This window comes from Lissotriton helveticus, chromosome 9 (assembly GCF_964261635.1).
Source record: "Lissotriton helveticus chromosome 9, aLisHel1.1, whole genome shotgun sequence".
NCBI classification, from domain to species: domain Eukaryota; kingdom Metazoa; phylum Chordata; class Amphibia; order Caudata; family Salamandridae; genus Lissotriton; species Lissotriton helveticus.
In genome coordinates, this window is record NC_136070.1 from 1,164,600,408 (window position 1) to 1,164,627,334 (window position 26,927).

Genomic DNA, 26,927 nt, shown 5'->3' on the forward strand with positions numbered 1-26,927 from the left:
GAATTTCAGTGATTCTGTTTTTTTTAAATCGGTATGTTTCAACTGACATTTTCACAAAACTATAACGTCCCTTTAACCTTTGTTTTTTCAGTGACTTTCTAAGGTATTGCCTCTGGACCATGGGGTGCATGCAGGGGGGCATATGGTGTACCCCCCGTGTCTGTCTGCACCCCATGTTCCTGCACGGCATGGACTGTGCAGTCCATGCCGTGCAGGAACGTGCTTTGGGCACCCGTTGCGGTGCCTGTCTAAGGCTCATATATGAGCCTTAGACAGGCACTGCAGTAAAACCTCCAAAGTTCCGCCTGCAAGACCAGGATTACCACCTAGATTCATCATCGGCATATTTTGCGATTCTGTAATAGTGATTATTAAGGAATCGCTATTACAGACTCGCAAAACGGGATTCTTGTAGAAATCGCAATATTTATTGCGATTCCTACAGCTTCCTTATTTGAGATTAGCTAATTGCTAATCGCAAATAAAGAATAACTCCCCATTCATTCCTATGGGCCTAAGGGCCCATAGGAATGAATGGGGAGTCATTCCTTATTTGCGATTAGCAATTTGCTAATCGCAAATAAGGATGCGATTTCAAGGGTGCCAGGGGTGTCCAAAGGACACCCTGTAGCACCCCTGAAATGAAAATGTAGGCTGATGTTGCGCACACATGTAACATACAACTTAGAAAAATGCACTAAAGTGCATTTTTCTACGTTTTCGCTATTTACCACGAAGTCAGACTTCGCGGTAAATAGCGGCCAAAAATTGCGAATTCGCAATTCCAAAATGGTTCATGAATTGCATTTAAGGAATCTCAAATAGAGATTCCTTAAATGCAATTCCTCGCGATTTTGCGATTTCGCAATTAGCGATTTTTGCATTTGGGATGATGAATCCCAAATGCAAAAATTGCGCTCGCAAAGGGCCAGATTCTCAGAATCTGGCCCTTTGCGAGCCCATTTTTCAATGATGATTCTAGCTGTACGCTCCTAATCTGGCAGGCGGTTTTGCAGCGGGCGCTGTCGTGGCGGCTCGCTGCAAGACTACCAAAAATCATAAAAGGGCTCTTAGTCATACCGAGGAAACCATACCAAACCTCGGAATTTCAGACATTTAGCGGCCCAGCTGAAATTAGGGTAATGTCAAAGCCATGTCTGAAAACATTCAGTTTTCTTTCACATGGGATAGCTCCAATACCTGGTACTCAGGCCCGTCAGCAACCATGAAACCTTACTAACCCAAGGCACTTCTGACAACTAGAGACCTAGGGGAATCCACATTTTTGAGGCATGCATGAATCCCATCATATCTTCTTACCCTGATGCCCTGCACAGATCAACATAGGGGAGTGAAAATGCAATTTCTGTAGATTTAAGTGATAGAAAACTTGCAGCCAGTGGCAAAAGTCTTACCATCCTGCATTCCCATGTTTCTTCTTAGAAAAACAGTACTTCACATGTGTGGGTGGGCCTAATGATTAGGAACAGATCAGAAAAGTAAGCATATGACTACCACCTAGACAATACATTGACTTTAGACGGTCATAGTTTTGACCTGCCCCTTTTCAGTTCAAGTAGACCCAGCTAATAATCTGGGGTATGGTATCCAACAGGAGAAATTTTGAAATGCAGGAAGGATGATAGGGCCCTTACTGTTGGCTGCAAGTTCCTCAGTTATCTGTCACATGAATACCAGGATGTTTTTCCACCCATAGTTAGAAATGTGCAGGACCATGTGGATAAAAAAGTGGTAGGATGTGTTCATGCCACATAGTCTTGTATTTCAAGTTTCTAGCTTTCAGAAATGTGTTATTTTGGTCATTTTTCCTACACCCTGACCCAAATACAGTAGGCATCTCCCAGGCAAAGTGAGTGTAAATTGAATGAAATGATCTTGACTTTTCCCTAGTGTACATCCTGGGTTTCTGAACTTTTCTGTTTCTGAAATATGAAGACATTCTGTGATTTCAGAAAGTTTTTTTATGTTTGCAGGGCATTATGGATAAGGACAAATACACTGAACTCAGGTAACCACAACACTTTGGATTCTGATGCGTGTCCAGTTATTAGAAGCATCGGGGTTTGTAGATTGCTTAGGTGTTGACTGTCCACTGGGCCAAATATTACAGCTAACCTCATCTCAACGATCAATATAAATGCAAAGTACAAATCTTGGCATTTCAGTTTTGCCTATTTTTGCCCTTTCCTCTCCATAGCCACAAGCCCCCTACTCAAATGGGGTACCGTTTTTATTTGGAGGCTTATGGAATTATGTTTCTTTCCCATCAGATTCCAAAACTTTTTGTCATAAAGTTTGAGGAAAGCCTGTGATTTCACACAAAGTTTGATTTTTCCTAGGCCTTTTGTGAGCGGAAGATTTAAGGGATCTGTACCAACCTACCTGGGGTTGGTGTTGTGGTTTCGGAGCTGTCTGGCCTTAAAGTGTGCCACCACCACCACGATAGTCTATATTTGCTACATAAAATCTCCTCACTTGAAATTGTCACATTTTGGGGCTTTTCCTGTCTTTATTTTAAAACATTTTTGTATTACAGTTTGATTATCATACATTCAATGATAATATTGATTATTACATGTGATAATCACTGAACTTTTTTTGAGATTCTTCCTCCTCACCGAACTGAACACTCTTTAACCCATTAGATTTCATCGGTATTTTCGTTCATCATACCCCCTGTGCCGGCCAAGTTTGTTCCCTTGTAGTGAAGGTGAGGCGCAAAAATTACCCTTGTGAGTACTCCATTTTCTCCATATTTGGTCCCACTTCCGGGGGCATCCCCTGTTTACAAAGACCGCTTTTTCAGCCAGCATGCACCAGTCCATATATTGCTTCCATTCGTCTGCTGTAGGTGCTTCCTGTGCTCCCCACCTACGGGCTATATTTCGCTTCGTTATTGCCATCCCCAAGGTTACCAATGTCTGCTACTTGCGGGTCAGGTCTGTAGCCTCCCATACATTAAGGAGGCGTAATCTAGGCTGCAGAGACAGATCCTTCCCAAAAACTTGCCGCATCTGTGTAACCACGTTTCCCAGTACTGTTGTATTATCAGACATTCCCATATTACATGATAGTATGTGCCCATCTGCGAACAAGTACGGTTACATAATGCGCTCGCCCTTTTCCCCATCGTTTCACAGGAGTAATACATTCGGTGTAATACTTTGAGTTGTATCAGTCTAAGTCGCAGTGTTATGGATATTTCTCATGGAGAGGAGAGCGCTTCTCGACAATCGCTGTCTTTAAGGTCTCCTAAATCTACCTGCCACTGTGTGCCGAGTCGTGAGAGTGGGTCAGGTAAATTGTTTATTATTTTTTGATATGTCACGGAGATGGATCTCCATGTCATGTGTTCTGTTAGCAGTCTGTCTTCTAAAGGAGAAGCCTCTGGCAGCTCCCGGTCAGATGGGATAGCTCCCGTCAGTGCATGTTTCGTTTGTAGGTATCGAAATGTTTCAGTTTCTGACATTTCATACTCTTTCTGTAATTATGTGAATGATAGTATTTTCCCCTTGACCCAGAGATTGGACACCTTTGTTATACCAATAGTGTCCCATTTATTACATCCAAAACAGGCGCCCAGTTTCCCCAATCTCTCTGCCTTCCAGAGGGGAGTTGTCTGTGTCACTTTGTTATGCCATCCTAGTTTCATTATCACTCGACGCCACAGAGGGACTGTCTGCGCTGTTAGGCCTGTTGGGTGTTGATGGTTTGGATTTGTGTATTGGGCAGCTCTATAGCCCATTCGGCACATAATCCATCTGTCCATCCGACATGATGGTTCGTCATGTGGGCAGTGTACCCATTGATTTATAACCATTATTTGGGCTGCCCAATAATATGCTTGCATATCCGGCAGTGCAATTCCCCCATCATACCATCTCAGGGTAAGTTTATGGATTGCTATTGGGGGTGTCCTTCCCAGAGTAGCGTCCTGATTTCCCCCTCTATCTTATTGAAGTAGGTCTCAGGGACTCTGTATGGTGTATTTTGTAGGATGTAGAAAACCAGGACAGCGCCATCACCTTGAAAAGAAACGCACGGCCAAGCAGGAACTGGGGCAGGGACCTCCAATGGCTCATGTTGCTTTGTAGGTGCATGATCGAACCCAACAGATATGAGTATAGTCGAGGGCGGGGTCTGCCGTTATGAATTTCCCCAAGTATCGGAAGCCCTTTGTGACCCAGGCTGTTTAGTATATTGTGGATTTTGACCTGTTTATGGAATACCTGGAGTATTTGCCATAGTTAGTGCAGATCTGGGGTATTCTATTGATTGTCGCCCGTGGTGATATGACATAGACGAGGACATCGTCTGCATACAGGGAAATTCTATCTACCCACCCTTCCATCCATTTCAATCCCCAGACCAATGGGTCCCCACGTATCCAGACTGCCAGGGGCTCAAGGACGATAGCAAACAATATGGGTGACAGGGGTCATCCCTGCCTGAGAGAAAACCTCTGTAATACGTGTTCATTCACCACAACCTATGCCAGTGGATCTGCATATAACAGGCAGATCCATGCCACAACCTGGGCCCTTTTCCTGTGCATTCTAGAACTGCAAACATGTAGGGCCATTCAATGGTATCGAAGACCATACAGGGATAATATTGCTGCATCTTCTTTGATTGCCTCTCTTCGCCCCATCACTCCGTGGAGACGATGCAGGTTGAGGGATATTTCAGCCGGGCATAAACCCCGACTGGTCTGGGTGTACCAGTCTAGTCACGACCTGGAGTATTTTGGCTAGTATTTTAACCTCTGCATTGAGAAGGCAAATGGGGTAATAGGATCTCATGTCTTCTGCTGGCTTCCCCTTTTTATGTATGACTACTATAGAAGCTAGTCTCTGGTCACAGGGCAGAACACCCTGCTGCTTACTTTCCATGTACATTTGAAGTAGGTGTGGGGTTACTTTAGTGGCTGTTAGTTTATAAAATCCTATCGGAAAGTCATTCGGCCCCATCGCCTTCCCCAATTGTATATTTCAGATTGTGGTTGCAATTTCATCTTCAGTGGGGTTTGCCTCAAGTTACTGCCGCTCCTCCGGGGAGAGCATCGGCATTGGAAGATTAACTAATAAATCTCTAGATTCTTTGGCCGTAGCTGGTGCAGCAGGGGAGTATAGATCTGTGAAATGTGCTGCTAAGGCCTCTGCTATTTTCTGTGGATCTGTATAGTCACCCAGCGATTAGCCCTTTCCCGACGGTCAAGTCAGGCTAGGAGTCCCCCCCGCTGTCTCCATGCTTGTATATTTTGTATCCTGTCGCTAGATGTTGAGCCCTGGCTATCTCTGTAACTAGGTTATTGTATTCTTGTTGCTTGACTTCAAGTGCGTGTTTGCTTGCATCATCTGGGCTAAGTGCGAAATTTTATTCACAGGTTAGTAGGTTATTTTCAAACCCATTAAACGGTCTTCTCTTTTTTGTGTCCTGTCGTTAATGAGAGTGCTTGACCCTTTACTACTGTTTTGAAGTACTCCCATATGACCCTTTACTACTGATTTGAAGGCAGCACTTGTGGAGAGACCACGGATCCCACATTTTCCTTGAAATAATTGTCGGTGGTTTTAGGTGAGGCCATTTCTGATCTGTGGGACCTTTAGATACCATGGGTTTAGCGAGATTGTCGTGCGCTTAGGTGCTTCCCCGAAGAGTAGCGTGCCCAAATTAGGGAGTGGTCGGAGATGCCCCTTGCCAGATGTTGTATCTCCTTGAAGTTTTGTAACTGGTCAGCTGGTGCAATAATGTGATCTATATGAGAGAGACTGTTATGGGCCCCAGGTTAGAATGTGTATTACTGTGCAAAGGGGGTTAAACCTGCACCCTACGTCGACCAGTCCGAATGCAGCCATTAAATCTGCCAGGTCACATAGCATCACATTTAAATCCTCCTATTATCAAGTCGCCCTCAGAAAAGTCCATTAGTCTTTTGCTCATGTCTGCAAGTGCAGTCCTCTGGAGTGTTGATGGGACATACACCAACATGATGTTGAAACTCCTGCCCTCCCAGCTGCCTGATACAGCTTTGAAGAGGCGCTATGAGTGGTATCTATAATGAAGGGGAAGCTATTACGTAAGAGTATGCCTGTTCCTCTGGATGCTGAAGTAAACCCTGAGTGTGTTATTAATCTATACCCCCATCTGTTGAGTGGTTTACATTTATTCTCAACTAAGTAGATTTCCTGTAGAAGGACAACATCAGTCAGGTGTCCCTTTATACATTGGAGCACTATCCCTCTTTTGATTTTGTCTCACTGCCCATTCACTTTCCAAGACAGCAATTTAAGTGACGTCTCCGTCTTCCTGTCTTGTGTATATTTACTTGTCATGGTCATCATAGAAGTGAGTAAAGGTTCGCTTTACATGTCGGTAGTGCTCCTGCCACCTGATGGTGAAGTGCGTTCGATCAGATTTTCTCCACCAGTTGGTGAGATACGGTGAGTTTCGATTCAAGTGTTGTTCGGCCTGAGGTTTGTAGAGGAAAGTTCCTAGTTGTGCTTCTTTACTAATACAACAATAACTATAACTATTTTGAAAAACATAACGACCCTCCCTGCATGACAGTATTTGAACTTGCCGCTCCCCAAACATTGCTGAGTGCCTGTCACCCTCCCCCCAGGCATTTCCTCTCTTGTGCAAACAGTATACATATTTTTGGATAGTCACCTACAAACACACCAGTTACATGGTAGGATTTTGGTTATTATCTATTGGCCCTCTATATTTATAGCTTCCAGTTGTAGGTCATGTGCACAAAAAACACATTTTGAAAAAAAAGCATGAGAATCACCTGGCATTATGGGCGTTCCAAAATTCATACTGGGTCATGTTAGATTTGGGGATCTCTAGTTGGCAGAGGTAGGCACCTTTGTCCAAATAGGGACCCTTGCGTCTAGTCAGGGTAAGGGGGTACACTCCTAAAATAACCCCTGCTCACCCCCTTAGTAGCTTGGCATGAGCAGACAGGCTTATCTCAGAGGCAGTGGGTAAAGCATTTGTGAACACATACAGTAACCCAGTGACAACACTACAGATGGACAGCACACAAGTTGTATATTAAAAATAAGTATTCTTTATATGGATTTAACACAAGATCACAAACAACAAAAATCCATAATACTGTACTTTAAAAATGGTAGAAGTTAGCTTACTTCTTTTAAGATGTAAAATGCGACACTTTGAGTCAATGTACCTTTGGATCCGTAACTCTATACAGCTAAAGTGTTGCAGGGAAGGTGATGCGTCGGTTCCTTACATGCAAGAACAGTGATGCGTCGGGTCCCTACTGCTGCGTAGGGGATGCATTGGTTCTTTTCTGCGAGGGGAGGTGATGCGTTGGTTTCTTACTGCGCTTCTGTGGCGATGCAGCCCGCAACGCTGTGATGCGATGAAGATCCATTGCAAGGAAACAGGGATGCTATCTTCTCTTGGACTCAACGATTCTTCTGAGCCACGACAGGCCCTGCGACACGCTTCCCGGTGATGCGGCGGCGTCATATGCGACGTCGATCCTCTTCTCGGGCGATGTGAGGCGCTTCAGAGGTGATGCGACAGCTGCACCGGTTGCGACACGCTTCTCCGTTGATGCGGCGGTATCTGAAGCGTCGTCAAACCTCTTCTCCAGCGATGCGACGACAGCGGCTGTGGAGGCCACACGCTTCTACTTCATGAGTCGCGCTTCCAGCTCCTTGCAACACGCAGTTCCTCAAAGTCCAGCACAACTGTAGGCACTTCCAAAGAACTCTTGGGGAGCTGGTGGGTGAAACCAACTTCACCAAAAAATTGCATTTTATCATTCAGAGTTCAGGCATACTAAACTCGATTTTCTACCTAGTTCCCTGAGTCAGTTAGTTTCTGATGTACTAATCAAACTGCCCATTCTGGTTTATGGTGAACAGGTAGTCTTGCAATAGGGAAAAACGAAAATGGCTGTAATTCACTATTAGGACATGCCACACACACACCAGGGCATGTCCTACCTTATACTTACAATGCACCCTGCCCTTGGGCCTACCATAGGGGTGACTAATATGCAGAAAAGGGAAGGTTTATGGACTGGCAAGTGGGTTCACTTGCCCAGTCACATGGCAGTACCAGACTGCGCATAGGCTCTGCAATGGCAGACCTGAGACACATTTCTACAGGCTGCTTCTGTGGGTGGCACAACCAGTGCTGCAAACCCACAAGCAGATTTGGTTTACAAGCCCTGGGCACACGCAGTGCACTGTACTGGGGTCTGACAAGTAAACCAAATCAACCAATCATGGAATCAGTAATCCATACATACATTTACCATAGGGAGAACTTGCACTGTGGCACTGGACAGCAGAGGCACAGTGTCCAAAGCATCTATAACCAGCAAAAACACATGATGCATCAGCAAAAAAATGGAAGAGAGACCCACACCAAAATGCCAAGTATAACAGGTCAAAATGCCAAATCCCTCAAAAGTGGGGTACCGTTTTCAATTAGAAAAGTGTGAGAATGCTGGGTGAGAGGAATTTGTTGAGTACCACAGCTTCCCAAACTTTCTCTCACAGAAATGTGAGGAAAAGTGTGTTTCCAAAGTTTTAAGTTTTCAAGACCTTACGATTGAGAAAACAACAAGGGATTTATGCAAGTCACCCCACTCTAAAGTCCTCTTGGAGTCTGGTTTTCAGAAATGTCTGGGTTTAGTAGGTTTCTCTGAGTGGCATCCGAGCCCAGGTGCAAAACCCACAGCTTCCCACATTGTAAAAAAAACTCTGTTTTGAATGGGAAAATTTGAGCCATGTCCATGTGGCTTTTTGAGATATTTTCTGAGGCAGGTTCTGGGTACAACCTATAAGTGCGTACCATTTTTATTGAACAAGTGTGTGTTAAATCTGGGTGGTAGGAAATTTGTGGATCCCCACAGATTCTGAAACTTTTGCGTGTGTTTTTGCCTAAGTTTGAGATTTGAAGGGCATACGTTTTGGGAGCAAGAAAGAGTAGATGGACACATGTAACCCAGACCACCCTGGACTCCCCTGGGTGTCTAATTTTCATAAATGTCTAACTTTGCTGGGTTTCCCTCTATGGCTGTCATGCCAGGCCAAAAATCCATAGTTACCTTGTGGGAAAGGTTGGTTTCAGTGGGAAAATGTGATCAGTCCATGTTGCATTTCGGTGCCTTTCGTGTTGTTTGTGCTGGGCACACCCACAAAACTTGGGTATTGTTTTAATCAGAATAAGTGTGAGAACTCTTGGTGATAGCAAATTTGTGGATCCCTCCAGCTTCCGAAGCGTTCTGTTGCAGAAATATGAAGAACATTTGTGATTTTTTGCCAAAGTTTGAGGTTTGAAGGTAATTGTGGGTATGAACAGGTAAGGGATCAATGGAAGCCATACCACCCCAGACTCTTCTGGGTGTCTAGGTTTCAGAAATGTCTGGGTTTGGTTGTAGTCTCTGGGTGACGGCTCAGCTGGGGCCCGAATTCTGAACTACCCACAATGTAAAGAAATGTGTATTTGCCTGTGTCAAATGTGATGTCTTGAGGTCGTGTTTGGGGCTGGTTTCTGTACAGGCACGAAGCTTTTGTTTTGCAGCAGGTTTTATGAATCAGGGCACTGAGTCATCAAGGCCCCACTGAATTCTGATTTATTTTGCAGTTTATAATTCAAACAGCAGCCAGGAGGCTAATTTCCTTTTTTGCACTACAGTCCAGGAGACACTAGACACACAATTGTTTGTCTTGTGGGGGCTAGGCCCAGGCTCACAAGTGGGCTACCGTTTTTATTGGGAGAAGTATGGAAGACCAGAACATTTGTTATAACCAACTGAATTTCCCTGCATTTTTGGCTTTCAAATTCAGTCAGTGTGCACGAAAGTAAAGAGTCCATTTTGAAAAACACCCCTTGAATCACATGATAGTATGGTTAACTCCAAATTCAGACATATACAAATAACCACTATTCTTAAACTCAGTATCATGAGCACATTTCAGTAATACATATGTTTCCTTCATACCCATTTTACCTTCATCAGCTTTTACCATATGAACTGATGCATAGTTGCCACACACGGTAAAAATCATTATAAGCTGCAGTTCAGTTGTTGGCTCTGGGTTTCATATATTTTTGCAAAACATATAAACCCTACACAGCCTTTCGACCAAAGGATTTTTTCCTAAATCATGAAAAAAACTTTTTTACAGATGAAAACTTTGTCACCAATGGGATAACATAATTTTGGCTCCATTCCTTTACGCTTGACTGGGCCACATGTATATTCAAATCGATTTAGAAACTTGGGAAGAAGACTTTTGGATATCATTTTTAAACCACTTTTGATTATCGCCCTTTGTGTGATATTCCTTTATTTGATCTTTAAGGGATATCATCATGCACAAGTGAGACATAGAGTGAAGAGAAAGAGAGAAGATTTGGAGTTAGAGAAGGTCAGAGCAGATATTATGATGACATGAAGTGTCTAGAGGAGTCTAGACGAAAGATGCTCAAGACCACTTTTGTATGGTCTAATCTGATAATGATCTGAGGTCAATCTGTGATGGCTAGATCACCATCAGAGGGGGGACTGGAATAGCATCATTTTGGCTCCACCCTTTTAGGTTTGGTTGGGCCACCTATACATTTACATCTGGCTTTATGTACTCATGCGTTGCAATAATTCCAAAGAGATGTGGTGCACCAAAGGTATAGAAAGTGCATCTAGAATGTATTTTGACCTATATGTACGTGCATGCTAAAGTTTTTCCTATTCAGAAACATCTGAATTGCTGATATTATTTTTCTATAGGTTTATATTGTAAGGTGGTGCACTAAAATGCATTTAATGCAGTGCATTTTCCAGAGATTCGTGAGAATGAATCAAATGTGTGTTTAATGCATTCTTTATAAATTGTGACCAGTTGTTGTTATTGGTTAATAAAAATGTATTGGTATACTGTGCCACATGGAAGAGTACAATATAAAATAATTGATTCCTTTATTGAAGATTTCATTTATTGGATTATATGAAGTTTGTAGAACTAATATGCAGTTAAAGAGAAATGTTACGTTAGCATGATTGTGGGCCTTCAGCTTACAGTCGAGACATTTAATACTAACATGAGAGTTGTTTTTCTGCATGGTTTTCTTCTCTGCAGGTGCAGACCAAAGGAATTTATTAGTTAGTGAAAGTCACATTGTATTTCAGAGATAGTGAGGTGAGGAAGAACTGACATGGTCAAATGATTTTAATTAAGAACAAAGGGAGTGTTACAAGTTGGTACTATCGGACGAAGGAAGGAATCCAAGGACGCCTTAGATGCGACGACTAGAATATGGGAATAGCTTTCAAGGCGCCAAGTTTTCTTAGGGATTGGAAAAGTACTGTGATATGTCTGAGATCATATTTCACGAATGTTCTTTGTGCATTTGAATTAGTGAATTCACCTTGGCATAAGACAGATTACCGTTTAGACTTGGAGAGGTTCAAACCCCTCATGAAATCTCTGATTGTGTGGCCTCATGCTATACGTGACTCTTTACTTATAGAATTTCTACAGAGGTTTCGATGCTGACACCTTTATTGCTTCCTTGATTCAATAGAGTTTCCCCTATCCTTAGGTTTGTGTAGAGTTTAGTAAATTTCCTAGGATCACATAATTTGGTGGCATAGCCAAGCAGAGATTGATCCCACGGTTTTTGGTTTCACATTGTGCAATTCAGCTACTAGATTGGTATCCCTTTCTTGCTTCTGTTTAACATCAAAGTTTGATGCTTTATCTTTCATTCTTAGTGCATGAGATTAGAGTGTGGGCACAAGCCACAGGAAACCTCAGCTCAGCTCGTTTTGGGCTTGATGACTCAACGGGACCTTGAGCTGAACAAGAGCCTGGCCTCTGGCTTGCAACTTCAAGGGCTCATCCAGCTCTATACTTTACTCGGGGTATTCTCTGGTTGCAATAAGCTGAGATGCTGCTGCCAATGCATTACCTGTTTTGTATGGAAGGATATCTTAGCTTGCACTATCGCTATATGTGGGGAGACTTACACTGCGGCCAAATGCTGCTCATTAGAATTCTGCAGCTGAAACTGTCCTTTGTCTGTGCATGTGAGGGAAGCTTGCATTGTTTCCTGCCAGTTTGGTATGTATTCCATGGGTGTGAGGGAAGCATGTACTCCTGCCTGGTGGTGTACCTGTTTTGTGTGTGTAAATCTAGCTATGCATGTAAGTATAGTTTGTACTCACTCACCCCAGTACTATTCTTCACACGTGTACTAATTTCTGAAATGCTGCTTATGTGTTGTGTCTAAGGGAGGTGTTAAATGGTGCTGCCCAGTGTCACACTTGTTCTATGTCTTTGAAGAACATTTTCACTGCCTGGCACTGCAGTACAACACTTGTTTCATGTATTTGAAGGAAACTTGCACTGGCCCTGCAGTACCACACGTGTTCCCTGCATTCACTGAAGATTGTGATGCTCTTGAGCAGTGCGGTATGTCTTATGTGTGTGAGCCAATGATCCCGCTGTGCTCCTGAACCCTGTGCTCTATCTATTTCTGTGTGCTTTAGGTCTGGCCAAAAGACTGGTTAAGCTGTCTCACCAGCCTCATGTTTTATCAAAAATAATACATAATCTTGCTTAGAGAAAATGGGTTAAAATAAGCCCATTGCAGTTATTCAACATACATAATATAATATTGGTTCAGTTCTTCAGAAGTGCATACATACAATTAGTTGTGGTTCAGCCCTTCTTCAGCCATCGGCTTTATTGCCAATATTTGGCTCTGCATAGTAGACACCAATGGTTTTTAGGATGTCATGTAGTCAGAGCAATCATATTTTGCCTGCTTACTCTGTATTACTCAGCATGAGATGAGCCCGAACTTATAATATATTCCTTTAGTTCATGCCTCGGCAGTTCACTTGCAACTGCAGACTAATGTCAAAAGAGTAATGGAAGTACTAACAGCTGTACTGCATTGCTACTATACCAAACTCTCTTATGCAGAGCTCCAGGCATCTCTGCTGCAAGCGTCAAAACCATTCCACCATCTTGAAACAGAATTCTGCATAATCTATTATTGTTACTGGTCCAAGATGGCACACTAGTGTGAAGCTTTATTTGTGGAAATTTTCATTTTTTTTAGCCTATACTTGCACAACATAAAAAACAACTGCAAATGGTACCTTTGTTGATGCCAAGACACTTCCCCGGAAAAATCCACAAAGAACAGATTCACATAGTCTGCAGTGCTGGGCCAAGTGTGACTGATGGGAGATTAAATAACCTCAGTGGACATTCAGCTTTCAGTGTAGTTTACCTCAGCAGCTTTGAATTGCACCAATAGACTGATGCCTAAGATACTCAGCCTGTGACTCCTATGCCACCATCAGTCCTGACTCTGCTCCTTCCTAGTGAGCGGTGTACCAGTGTGTGAGCAGTGTGCTTGTCTGAGTGCAGGATAGCCACCATGTTTTGTGCGGGCTGTGTGAGGGGTGTGCTTGTGGGATTGCAGGATTAACAGTGTCTTTTGTGAGTTTAGGGTAGGTGGTGTACAGGTTGAAAAGAGTGCAGAGTGACATATGTGAGAGAGCGCAAACTGACCTAAATGTATGAGTGCATCACACTTACCCGTAGTAAGCACAAATCATGAGGAGAAATGCCATGAGTGCTAGTAGTACCTGCAATTATATTCTGAATGTATAGCTAATGTAGAGATTTAAGTAGAAGTGGAACTAATACAGAAATGTGTGACACTATATGATTTTATTAGATGTGATTATTCCTGAATCCATGTCGTGTAGCTGCTAAAATGTAAGATGGCATGTGGTTAAACGCAGAATGTGGTAGGCCTCAGGGCCAGAGCTAGAAGGGAAGGGGAAGGTGTTTCTTTTCACGACATAGATTGCACTAATGTTTTGGTCATTGCATTAATGGGCCATGATGTATAGATGTGTTTACTGAATAATAGAATAAGAGTATTAACATGCTTTAATTAATGAAGAAGTTGAATGCTATAATTATTATGAGAAATGCTGTAGGCCTGAAATGTTTTAACATTGATTTACACGTACTGGTCTGGGCCGAGAAATGTTGCGAAACTTTTTGGAAGTCTATGAGAGTTGGGATCTTGGCTGCAGATGTCTGTCTGCAAGAGAAAAGGGGGGATCCAATTATAAATAATATGAATAGAGGTCTGTTCAGAAGACGGCCCAGACATGGAGGAGGGTTCCGGAATGTTTTAAGGGGTATCAGCGGGCCGGAGAAGAGTCTGAGAAGCAAGGTCAACTCCAACGTATGAGGCCCAATACAAAGCAGCATGGAAAAAGCCAGAAGCTTCACCACGTGAGGGGCGTCTCACGAGGGGCGTCTCAAATGTTGTTGACTGTTTTGTATTAGGGACAGCACCCCTGGGTGGAGTTAGAGCAGATGCCTGAGGACCCTTTAGAGAGCGGATGGGTAGGCAGAGAGGGGTCATGACTGGAGAACTATAGGTTTTCACCAAGAGACTAAGAGTGAGTGACTTCCCTTGGGGGTCATTCACTGCTGACACCTTTTGTTAGGTTGAGACTTGGTTAAGTAGGGATACCATCTAGAGCAGGGTAGGGACAGCCTAACCTGTGTGTTTTCCTCCAACTTAAATGAAGGAGAGATCTCAATATGCGTCAATGCTGATAGCTTTATTATTCTTAGAACTTGTGCTGGTAATTTCCGTTGCTCGTCTGAGGGCTTTCAGAGAGCACATGTATGTAGTTGGACCTGTGTATCTCGTGAATCTCATTCTGAGATGCCTGTATTTGCAGCTTATCCTAACCTTACAATAAACTTTTGAAAGCTAGAAGTTGTTTGTGATCTTTTGGAGCGGAGTCCTTTATTGGGTGAACTAACTTGGTAAGAGATGCACTTTCTTCCCTCAATGACAGGCAACAAAGGTTCAGTCGACCAGATCGGGGTTTAGATCAATAGTGATAAGGTATCGATCAAAATCTCGCCCTTCCAGTTGGTAGCAGAGGATGGTTGCCTTCTTGAGGACGGTGACCTAGGCCAGGTTAGCTTACCCCAAGGCCCTTAGAGATCGATGATCGGAAGAACCGCCCGCCGAAGAAGATCCGGATGACGTGAGACAGAAAAAGCAGCAGTATCGGTCGAGAGTGAGTATAAAGGGTCATGCGTGTTAGATTGCGGTGTTTTTGTATTGTATCTATGTTGTAATGTCTGGCGGAGTTGAATGTCTGTAGAGTGACTGTGGAACAGGTTGTGAGCGCGCGCAACCGGTGGAAATCTTAAGTTCAAGGAGAGCTTAAGTGGTTCGGGTGTATCGGACACCCAGAGTAATTGTCAACTAGTGTGAAGGGGGTCATGAGGTACCATTGATCACCCGAAAGACCGAGATAGGGGGAACGTAAGAGTGAGTGCGTGAGTAACGGACGCTGGTCGGAGGTTACTGTGTGTGTAAGCAACCTATCAGAGAGACGATAGACATTTCGTCAGTTGTGTTGACAATTACATATAGACTGTGGACGTACAGTCGAGGGAAGTGACCGCTTGGTCGGAAGTAGTCATTTTTCGGTGTATGAATGGGACGCATGCATGACCGGGAGACGAGTTGAGAAAGGAGGGGTGCTGCTGCGAAGCGGAGAAAAGTGACGTCAGGAAGTGTCGCGCTGTGATTGGCCGACCGGAGAAAGACCGCGCTGTGATAGGCCAGCTAGCAAAGACGTCAGAAAGTGTCGCGCTGTGATTGACCGACCGGAGAAAGACCGCGCTGCGATAGGCCAAGTTAGCAAAGCCGCGCTAGGATTGGTGGATTGTCATCAGGAAGTAAACAGAGTAGCGAGGCTGGATATTGTGCGTATAATTATGAAGTGTTTTAAATGGCTGAGAGCGGCGTTTAAAAAAGAGAGGCGGGGATCGGATGAAGGGGAAGAAGCCCCGCCGGAGGGTACGCCGGCTCGTTACATGGCAGTGAATGTTGGGCTGCATACGATCCTTTGGATAACAGAGTGGAGTAAGATTACGGAAGGAAATGAGGAACTGACGTTCCCGAAGTACGGGACGTTCAGATTAGAGGTGTTACATCGATTAAAATCAGTCATGACCTCAATGAGACCCTTGCCTAGACCGACCCAGTTTGAAGCCCTTGATGCATGGATTAGGGCAGCGCATGTAAAGAATATGAACAGACGACAAGAAAGGGTGAAACGATCGGTAAGGGCAGTGCAGGATGCCAGATGGGATGCGGATGCTAAAAGATGGAGAGTGCATAACATGGAAGTCAATAAACTGTACCCAGTGTTAGAGGTGCCCGGAAATAAAAGCCCCCTAGAAGAAGATGATGAGAGCGAAACAGAGGACAGCCTGATAAACAGATTATTGACAGACAGGCCACCCCCGTATAATAGAGCAGGGGGAGAGGTCGAGCATAGTGAAAGAGAAAAGGGGGGCAATGCAGGAGAGCATGGACCGCTTCCCAGTTCAGAGTGGGATCCTGAGGCAAAGAAAGAGCTGTCCCAGCCTAGTCAGGTGCAACAGGTAGTCGGGAGGTTTGTGGTACAAAGAGCGCCGGAAACGGAGTGCGCCACATCCTACGCATTACCAGATGCACTACAGGTACCTGTTACCATAGGTCCTATAATATCGATATATGACCCAGAGAGAGCAAGAGGGGAAGAACGGGTACGGAAGGACGGAGAAAGAGCAGAGACGGCAAGGAGGAACGATACGATCAATTTCCCAAGTCAGATGCCGATACCAAGAGAGTGGAGCACCCCGGTGCACACAGCAGGGGATCCAGGAGGGGATCCTGGGGGCCCTAGATGGCCAGTGGATATGAGGGGATCTGGACGAAAATCCTTTCAAGAGCTAAATGAGTACATGAAGAAGTGGGATGAGGCAGTGGAGGCTCACAAGAGCATCATAGCTGCGGAAGCTGAAAGGGAAAGTCAGGACAGCAGAGCTCGGACTCACTGCGGGGCTGGGGAGAGCAGCCCGGAGTGGGACTGGAGAGAGAGAGATAGTAGGGGAGTCACCCATTGGGCCCGGAGTGGAGATAGAACGGACCTGGAAAACGGGGGCCCCGGGAGTGGAGGGGTGGCGCGCCCAACACTCAGTGAAGGGGAGAGGAGAACGCAAGAGTACAGAAACAGCTTTAAGTGTACCCACTGTGTGCCCGGCACCAGAGAACTGAATGGGAGTTGTGAGAGGTCGCACCATAGTCCCTGTGATGACGGACACGAGCGCAGCCCAGGGAATATGGGGAACCAGGAAGGATCGTATCGGATACTGAGCGATACTAGGCAAAGGGAGAGTAGCGACCAGAGGGAAAATAACAGAGAGGCGTACGGTGAAAGGAGAGAAGAAGGAGAGAGTGGGCAGAGCAAGAGTGGGGGTAACAGGCCCGTGTTCCATCACCTTCCAAGATCGGATGGCCGAGCATGGGACCTGGAGAGATGGGAGCAAGGGAGAGCACTCATTAACTCTCCCGAGCCCAAACGTAGAGCTCGGAGTTGGGATGGTAGGGAGACCAGTGAGCCCCCTTCAAAAGACATATTGCGAGCTGAGATAAAAGCCAAGAGACTCGATGTCGCCAGCTTAAGGTCAGACCTGGATGACATGGTAGATGGTACCCTGCCTTTAGAGAGAATGGAAATGTATGAGCAGGATGAAATACTGTATATGGCAAAGGACATCACTCGAAAGGCGAGAGCAATCCATGAGAAGTTAGTCGAATTAGCAGGCAAATATATGGTGGACCTGTCAAGAACCAAAGCATTACAGGGTAACCACAGGCTACATTACACAGATCGAGACCTAGATGAGAGGAGAACGATCGGGCTGAAAACGCACATAAGGGAACTGATCACTGGAATAAGGACATGGAGGGCACTAGATAAGTGGGAAGAGAGGTGGTCCAAGAAAGGGACCGTCAGGAGAAGCACGCTTGGTACGACACCAGGAAGGCTGCAGGGAATAGGAGCATACCCTTTGCGTGAAGTCGCAAATGGGAATTATGTGCATGTCCCTTGGAGTAGGGGAGATTTAGCTGCTTTTACCACCTCCTTCCCCAAATTGCGGGAAAACCCAGTGGAGTGGTACAAGCAAGTTGAGAGATTTGTAAAAATCTCAAAGGTCCTATGGATAGATCTGAACACGCTGTTTGACATTGTAGTACCAGGAGATCTGTGGACAGCATGCAAGGTTAGCGCTGAGTGGCCCACAACGGAGCCGGAGAGAGATGCTAAGACTAATGGGCCGTCCGAGATTGTGATGGCAAAATTCGAGAGAGTGATGACTTGGCTGAAAGAGAAAGTGCCAATGCAAGACATAGATTGGGTCAGAATAGACCGAACTAGACAGGAACCCAAAGAGACAGTCCACGAATATTACGAGAGATTGCTGAAGGCGTTTAAACAGTATAGCGGTCTGGATGTAATGGATCCAAAAGACATAGGGCAATTTGTGTCCAAGTTCGTCCTGGGACTGAGACCGGATATTAGTTTAATGATTCAGCAACACTTGATTTGTTGGCAAAATAAACCCCTAGACGAAATACTGAGATATGCCAGGTACTGCTGTGATGAGATAGACTCCAAGGCTAAGAAACTAAAAGAAAAATTGATGGTGGTACAGATGCAGGCAGCAGGGAAGGGGGGACAGCAGCAACAGCAGCAAGGAACAGGTACAGGAGGAAAGAAGCAGTACAGTCAGAACAAGGGCAATGAGGAGAGTTCCACCTTTAGACCCAGAATAGACATAGCTGCCTTGAAGAAAACGACTAGGTGCCACCAGTGTAACGAGGTGGGACATTGGAAACGCGAGTGTCCCTACAATGTAGAGATAGGAGAACAAGAGATAGAGGAGGAAGAGGTCCAGAGCGCGCCTACAAGAGGGGTGACGCCATACCAGGGAAAGGTGCTCAAAGGGGGGGGGGCTCCTCCCCGAGCCCAGTTCCCGCAACCTCCCCGAGTAGGGACTATGGGTAAGACTTATAGACAGATGCCCCTGTTTGTAGGAGGAGAAGAGTGCTATTATGTGGACCCATTAACCGGACAGAGAGTGGAAAGGGAAGACTGCACCCTCGGGGCAGCCTTGGAGGTGGACCAGAGGGGACCCTATGTCGAAGCAGAAGTAGCAGGGTGCCCCACGACATTTCTGGTGGACACAGGAGCCACTAGATCCACGATCAGATCAGCTGCAGTTCCAGACCTGCCCATGTCTGGAGAGACCATACAAGTGGTGGGGGTTGCAAACAGGAGAATAACCAGCCAATTGACAGAACCGGTACAGGTGAAAATAGGGAAGTACAGCGATGAGCACCAGTTTGTGGTTTGCGATTCAAGTCCTGTGTGTCTGCTAGGCAGAGACCTGTTGTGTAAATTGAATTGTACAATATACTGTACACCTCAGGGAGTGGAGGTATTGACCAATGATGATGACGCAGACTTCAAAGTTGCAAACTCAAGAATATGCGTGGAGCTGTACCCTACGTTGACAGTAGATGAGCTCCCCTGGGACTTGAGAGAGACAGTGGCACCAGAAGTATGGGACTTCACTGGGGAAGAGATTGGATTGGTCAAAGGGGTGGACCCAGTGAAAATTGTAGTGAAACCGCATGCTGAGTTCCCAAGAACACCCCAATATAAATTGACTCCAGAAACGATTGCAGGCATAAAACCCGTGATCGAGTCCATGATTAAACAGGGAATACTGAAAGAAATCGTGGGTAGTCCATGCAACTCCCCGATTATGGGTCTGCAGAAACCAAATGGGAAATTCCGGATAGTGCAGGACCTCCGAAAGATTAATAACATAGTCGTTTCGTGTTGTCCAGTGGTACCGAATCCATCAGTGATACTGTTTCAGATTCCATTCCAAGCTGAGTGGTTCACTGTGATTGATCTTTGTCAGGCTTTCTTTTCGATCCCTCTGGACGAAGAAAGCCATTTTCTTTTCGCATTTAAGCTGGAGGGTCGCGTCCTAACATGGTGTCGTATTCCTCAGGGGTATACAGAAAGCCCATCGATCTTCAACCAGCTTTTGAAGAAAAATCTTGAAAGTCTAGTGCTGCCCCAGAAGTCAGTTCTGGTCCAGTACATAGACGACCTCCTCGTGGCGTCAGAAACAGAAGAAGCTTGCAGGGAGGACTCCATTGCTTTGTTAAATCACCTAGCTGCCAATGGGCACAAGGTGTCCCCGGGAAAGTTGCAGTACTGCCTGACAGAGGTGCAGTACTTGGGACACCGAATAGAGAAAGGCAAACGAAAGGTGTCACCAGACAGGATAGAGGCGATCATGAAAATGAATGCGCCTAGGACACAGAGAGAGGTCAGGATGTTCCTAGGGATGGTGGGTTATTGCCGACAGTGGATCGCGAACTTTTCACTGAAAGCAAAGCCCTTGCAAAAACTGACGCATAAGGAGGTGAGCGATCCGGTACCATGGGACAAAGACTGTTTGATGGCATTCCTACAGCTGCGAGAGGACCTGTGTCGTGCTCCGGCATTGGGAATGCCTGATTACAATAAACCATTTTTGCTTTACTGTTGTGAGAGAGAAGGTTGCGCGTTGTCTGTGTTAGTCCAAATCCATGGGAATGCCCGTAGACCAGTTGCTTATTTCTCGGCTACTTTAGACCCAGTAGCCGCAGCGTTGCCCGGATGTCTCAAATCCGTTGCTGCAACGGGTGTCAGCATTGAGAGATGTGAAAATATCGTCATGGGGCACCCGTTAGAGGTGTGCGTGCCCCATTCTGTTGAACTGTTGATGACCAGGACCAAAACACAGCATCTGACCAACAGCAGGCTCACGCGCTATGAGCAAGTTATTCTTGCTGCAGAGAATGTGACCCTCAGGAGATGCTCTGTTTTGAACCCTGCCACCTTGATGCCACTCCCAAATGATATCGAGGATGATGATGAATGTACAGACCATGACTGCCTTGATGTGACTGAACTATGCACCAAACCCAGACCCGACATCGTAGATGAGCCACTGACCGACCCAGACGAAATTTTCTTTGTCGATGGCTCATGTGTAAGAGACGAAGTTGGGCAGTTGAGAGCAGCTTACGCTGTTTGTACAATTACTGGAGTTGTAGAAGCTGGGTGCCTGGAAGGAGTACACTCCGCTCAGGTAGCCGAGATTATTGCCTTGACACGTGCTTGCTTGGCAAGCAATCAAATTCGAGTCACCATATACACCGACAGCCAATATGGTTATGGGGTGGTTCATGATTACGGGCAGTTATGGTCTCAAAGGGGGTTCATGACCTCTTCAGGCTCTCCCATTCGCAATGGAGAGTTTGTGCGCCTGTTGTTAGAGGCGTTGCAATGTCCAGCAGGTATCGCAGTTGTAAAGTGCACCGCACATACCAGAAATGTGGACTTCGTCTCGCAAGGCAATAGATATGCCGACGAAGTCGCGCGGTATTGCGCGGAACAAGGGTACTCTTTCACAGAGGTGGAAGTGGGTGGAATAAATGTAAGGACTGAATTAGCCATGATATTGGAAACTGTTGATACTTGGGACGAACTGACAACCATGCAAGAAAATGCTCCTGATTTTGAAAAAGAAACATGGGAAAAGGCAGGATGTGTAGTGGGTGAGTCCCATTTTTGGGTCTCAGCAGATGGCAGAGCAGTGTTGCCCAATGAGATGGTGAGCCCAATGGCCAGACACATACATGGTCCCGTACACCTAGGGAGAGACGCTATGCTGAGAGTGTTTAGACAGACCTGGTACAATCCTAAGTTTAGAATAGCAGCAGAAGCAGTGTGCCAGCGTTGTGTGACCTGTCAGCAGCTGAACGTAGGGAAAAGAACACCAGTTGCACTAAGCCACATAGGAAGGTCTGGAGGTCCATTCAATCGAATGCAGATAGATTTCATTGAAATGCCGAGGTGCAACCGCCTCCGCTATGTCCTGGTGGTTGTTTGTGTATTCTCCAGATGGGTTGAGGCATACCCTACACGTAGGTGCGACACCCTCACAGTGGCCAAGTTACTGCTTAGGGAACTCATTCCGCGCTTCGGGGTGCCGGCCTCTTTGGAATCAGATAGGGGAACGCATTTCAACAGCGAGCTTGTGAAGATGATTTGTGCGGCTCTGAACATAGATCAGAAATTGCATTGCAGTTACCGACCAGAAGCCTCAGGAATTGTGGAGCAGATCAATGGCACGATCAAAGCCAGAATTGCAAAAGTGTGTTCCTCAACGACCCTGAGTTGGCCTGACGCCCTGCCATTGGTCCTCATGAGCCTTCGTAGTACCCCAGACAGAAGAACGGGGTTGTCACCACATGAGGTGTTAATGGGGAGAGCAATGAGGCTGCCATCTGTCCCAACTACTGCACTGTTAAATATCACAGATGATATGATCCTGGACTATTGTAAGGGGCTGTCTGACGCCATTCATTCTGTGTCCCTTCAGGTGCAGGCTGCCGAGGTTCCATCGTGCCAGGGCCCGTGCCATGACCTGTATCCTGGGGACTGGGTCCTGGTGAAAAAACATGTGAGAAGAAGCTGCCTGGATGTTCGTTGGCGTGGGCCCTTCCAGATCATCCTGATCGCGAACACGGCTGTGAAGGTGGGAGGCCTGCCCAATTGGATCCACGCGTCACATACGCGAAGGGTTCCAGCACCTCTGGAAGAAACAGCTCCTCTCTCGGATAGACGTCCAGCAGAGGACCGAGAAGCCATAGAGGGGGCTAGCCAAGCTGTAGAGGTGCCAGCGGAAGCAGGGAACGAGTCTGACCAAGCTGAGGACGGTCAGTACAACAGCGAAACAGACGACGCTACAGAAGGAGAAAGTAGCTGGGAGTACGAGTCAGACACTGACAAGTCTGACAGAGAGCGAGAACAGACAAGAAGGAGAAGGAGTAGAAGGGCACGTGGAGAAGCTAATTGGCCGCAAAGAAGGAGCTCTAGCCTGAGGTCAACTCCAGAGATAACCCTTCCTCCGATATCAGAAGACTCAGACCCGGAAGAAGGTGCTCAGGGCGCTGAAGCACCGGACCAAAGAAGGTCAAGAAGAGTGCGTGTGCCTAGCAGAAGATACTCCACCCCTGAGTGGACATATCTGGCGACAAATGTCTTTGAAACAGGAGACAGGGAGGATCCGAGCGGTGGTGGTGTCCAGTTCTGAGCCCATCGTCACCGTGGAAATACGACTGTTGGTACCCGGAGTCGAACAAGAAGGGTCACTAACATTCATGCTCCCCAGACCTCCCCGCCTCAGCAAGTTAAAACACATGTTTCTCTCAGAATTGCAATTCCCCGACTTTGGTACAACGATAACAGCCCATGAAGAGCACAATCTTCGTTTGGAAATACTGAACTTTGCTATCGAAGCTGCAGGCACAAACCTGATAGTAGATGCTTAAAGGACTTTGTAAATAAAGCGAGCAGAAAAAAAGAAGATTACCTAGCGCCCAGGAAGCAGAGAATATTAGGGACCTTCCCTTGAGTTGATGGAGAAGGGCTAGGGTTGTCTTTATTGAACTGTTAAAGGACCTTTGCGAAGAAGGTTGTCAGCTTCCAGTTGTGTGGATTCTAAAGACAAAAAGAGTAAAAAGAGACTGTAAAGGAACGAGAAGAAAAGAACTTTGTGCCAAGATAAGAGAGAGCCATATTGTCTGACGAAATGGAAGCCGGCACCCAGAACCGCAGAGCTAAATGTATAATAGGTACACTAATAGTAGGAGTGATAATATTAATAGCTTTAGTGGTAACAATTTCTTATGTAAAGGGACATGAGGAAGAGGCGAAGGTAACTGATGTGAAATCTGTAGAAACGCTTACACCCACTGTTGCTGGTGAGAAAAGGGAAAACACTCAAGAGAAAGCGTTATTAGCTGCAGAAGCCCGCAGGTTACACGTAGATGAGTCCCAAGGAGACTTTAGGTCAAATGCTTATGCTAAACTCTTATATGAATACGTGGATGCCATGGAGGTTAAGGACTGTTACGTCTGCATGCAGTTGCCGGCGTCTGTAGATGAAGGCATTAGATATCATCACCTCCCGCTGACATATGGCATTACATGTAGCTTATTGCTTAGTATATTTTATGGGAGAGATAGTTTTGAATACTATTTCTCCAATTATGATTCAGTGTTGCCAGAAGTCCCAAATTATAAGCAGATGAACAAATGGGACTACTGGAAAAGTGAAGACAGATTGGCCAAGTTCTTCATTCCTTGGATTACCTTAGATACTTCACATGCCCGTAGAAATAACCTGACATGCAAAGTGTCAGAAGTCGAGAAGAAGTTCATAGGGCAGGTGGATGATCGTTACAGGAGACAAAAGATTTTGAAAAAATCAGGACAATGGAAAACAGATTGGACCGAGGAAGAGAAGGCACACAAGAGAAAGGGTAGTAGTGGTCCAATAGCTTTAGATAAGACGCAGAGAGGAAAGCTATGTCTTCACCGAGCCAAAACGTATTACGAAAATGTATACGTGGGAGAAGTCAGCTGTGAACATGCTTTCAATATAGAGTACTATACTAAAGATTTCCTGAAGGGAATGCAAGTGATTCCAAATGTGTATTTTGTATGTGGAAGAAATGCCTACGTGAGACTACCTGACAACTGGTATGGATCATGTTACCTAGCAATTGTCTTCCCCAAAATATATCATGCACAAGACTTAGAGATCATCGAGGGCAAGACATCATCGAGGGGAAGGAGAGATATAGGAGATGCAGAAATGGTTGGAGATGTCTTTGGAGCTGTGTTCCCTCTTTTGGGACTAATCCTTAATGATGTTAAAATTAGACGACTGGCAACAGTCGTCGACAGGTTGTCTGCCAGCACTGCTCAGTCCTTAATGCTGGTAGAAGGAGAGATGCAATCGATAAGGGCTATGGTTCTTCAGAACCGTCTTGCGTTAGACGTCCTACTAGCAAAAGAGGGCGGAGTCTGTAAGGCTTTGAAGGTCCAGGAATGTTGTACTTACATTCCAGACAATTCAAAGCCCCTTGAGAAAGTTATTAGGAACATAACTGATATTCATAAGGAGATCGAAGACTTGAGTAGAGAAAATGTCTGGGAAAAGGTGGGCCACGGAATGAGTGAAGTTGGAGGGTGGATCTCCACCCTAGGCAAAAGCTTTGTGTGGTATATACTAAAACCTATCATCATAATATTGATCTGTGGGATCCTATTGTGGGGATTGGTGAGGGTATTCAAATGGTACAGAGCAAAAAGGTCAGAAAGGGCCCAAAGAGAGCAGCTGCAGAGATTGGCTGCCATACAAGATAATCAGTACAGGAGTCTGAGGGCTCTGGAAACGCAGAGACAAGTTATGCTAGCAATAACTGCAGTTTAAATGTTAGTGATGACCCCGAGAGGTCATCAAAGGGGGGAACTGAGAGAGCGCAAACTGACCTAAATGTATGAGTGCATCACACTTACCCGTAGTAAGCACAAATCATGAGGAGAAATGCCATGAGTGCTAGTAGTACCTGCAATTATATTCTGAATGTATAGCTAATGTAGAGATTTAAGTAGAAGTGGAACTAATACAGAAATGTGTGACACTATATGATTTTATTAGATGTGATTATTCCTGAATCCATGTCGTGTAGCTGCTAAAATGTAAGATGGCATGTGGTTAAACGCAGAATGTGGTAGGCCTCAGGGCCAGAGCTAGAAGGGAAGGGGAAGGTGTTTCTTTTCACGACATAGATTGCACTAATGTTTTGGTCATTGCATTAATGGGCCATGATGTATAGATGTGTTTACTGAATAATAGAATAAGAGTATTAACATGCTTTAATTAATGAAGAAGTTGAATGCTATAATTATTATGAGAAATGCTGTAGGCCTGAAATGTTTTAACATTGATTTACACGTACTGGTCTGGGCCGAGAAATGTTGCGAAACTTTTTGGAAGTCTATGAGAGTTGGGATCTTGGCTGCAGATGTCTGTCTGCAAGAGAAAAGGGGGGATCCAATTATAAATAATATGAATAGAGGTCTGTTCAGAAGACGGCCCAGACATGGAGGAGGGTTCCGGAATGTTTTAAGGGGTATCAGCGGGCCGGAGAAGAGTCTGAGAAGCAAGGTCAACTCCAACGTATGAGGCCCAATACAAAGCAGCATGGAAAAAGCCAGAAGCTTCACCACGTGAGGGGCGTCTCACGAGGGGCGTCTCAAATGTTGTTGACTGTTTTGTATTAGGGACAGCACCCCTGGGTGGAGTTAGAGCAGATGCCTGAGGACCCTTTAGAGAGCGGATGGGTAGGCAGAGAGGGGTCATGACTGGAGAACTATAGGTTTTCACCAAGAGACTAAGAGTGAGTGACTTCCCTTGGGGGTCATTCACTGCTGACACCTTTTGTTAGGTTGAGACTTGGTTAAGTAGGGATACCATCTAGAGCAGGGTAGGGACAGCCTAACCTGTGTGTTTTCCTCCAACTTAAATGAAGGAGAGATCTCAATATGCGTCAATGCTGATAGCTTTATTATTCTTAGAACTTGTGCTGGTAATTTCCGTTGCTCGTCTGAGGGCTTTCAGAGAGCACATGTATGTAGTTGGACCTGTGTATCTCGTGAATCTCATTCTGAGATGCCTGTATTTGCAGCTTATCCTAACCTTACAATAAACTTTTGAAAGCTAGAAGTTGTTTGTGATCTTTTGGAGCGGAGTCCTTTATTGGGTGAACTAACTTGGTAAGAGATGCACTTTCTTCCCTCAATGACAGGCAACAAAGGTTCAGTCGACCAGATCGGGGTTTAGATCAATAGTGATAAGGTATCGATCAAAATCTCGCCCTTCCATATGCTTGCATGTCTGCAGCATGGGTGGTGTGTCTATATCAGGTCAGAAGTGTGAGTGTGGGGTCCCTGCATTATTATGTCTGTGTGTACATGCATTGTACAATGGGTTTATGGCTTTGACTTTCAGAAATGCAGTGCAGGGAGCTGA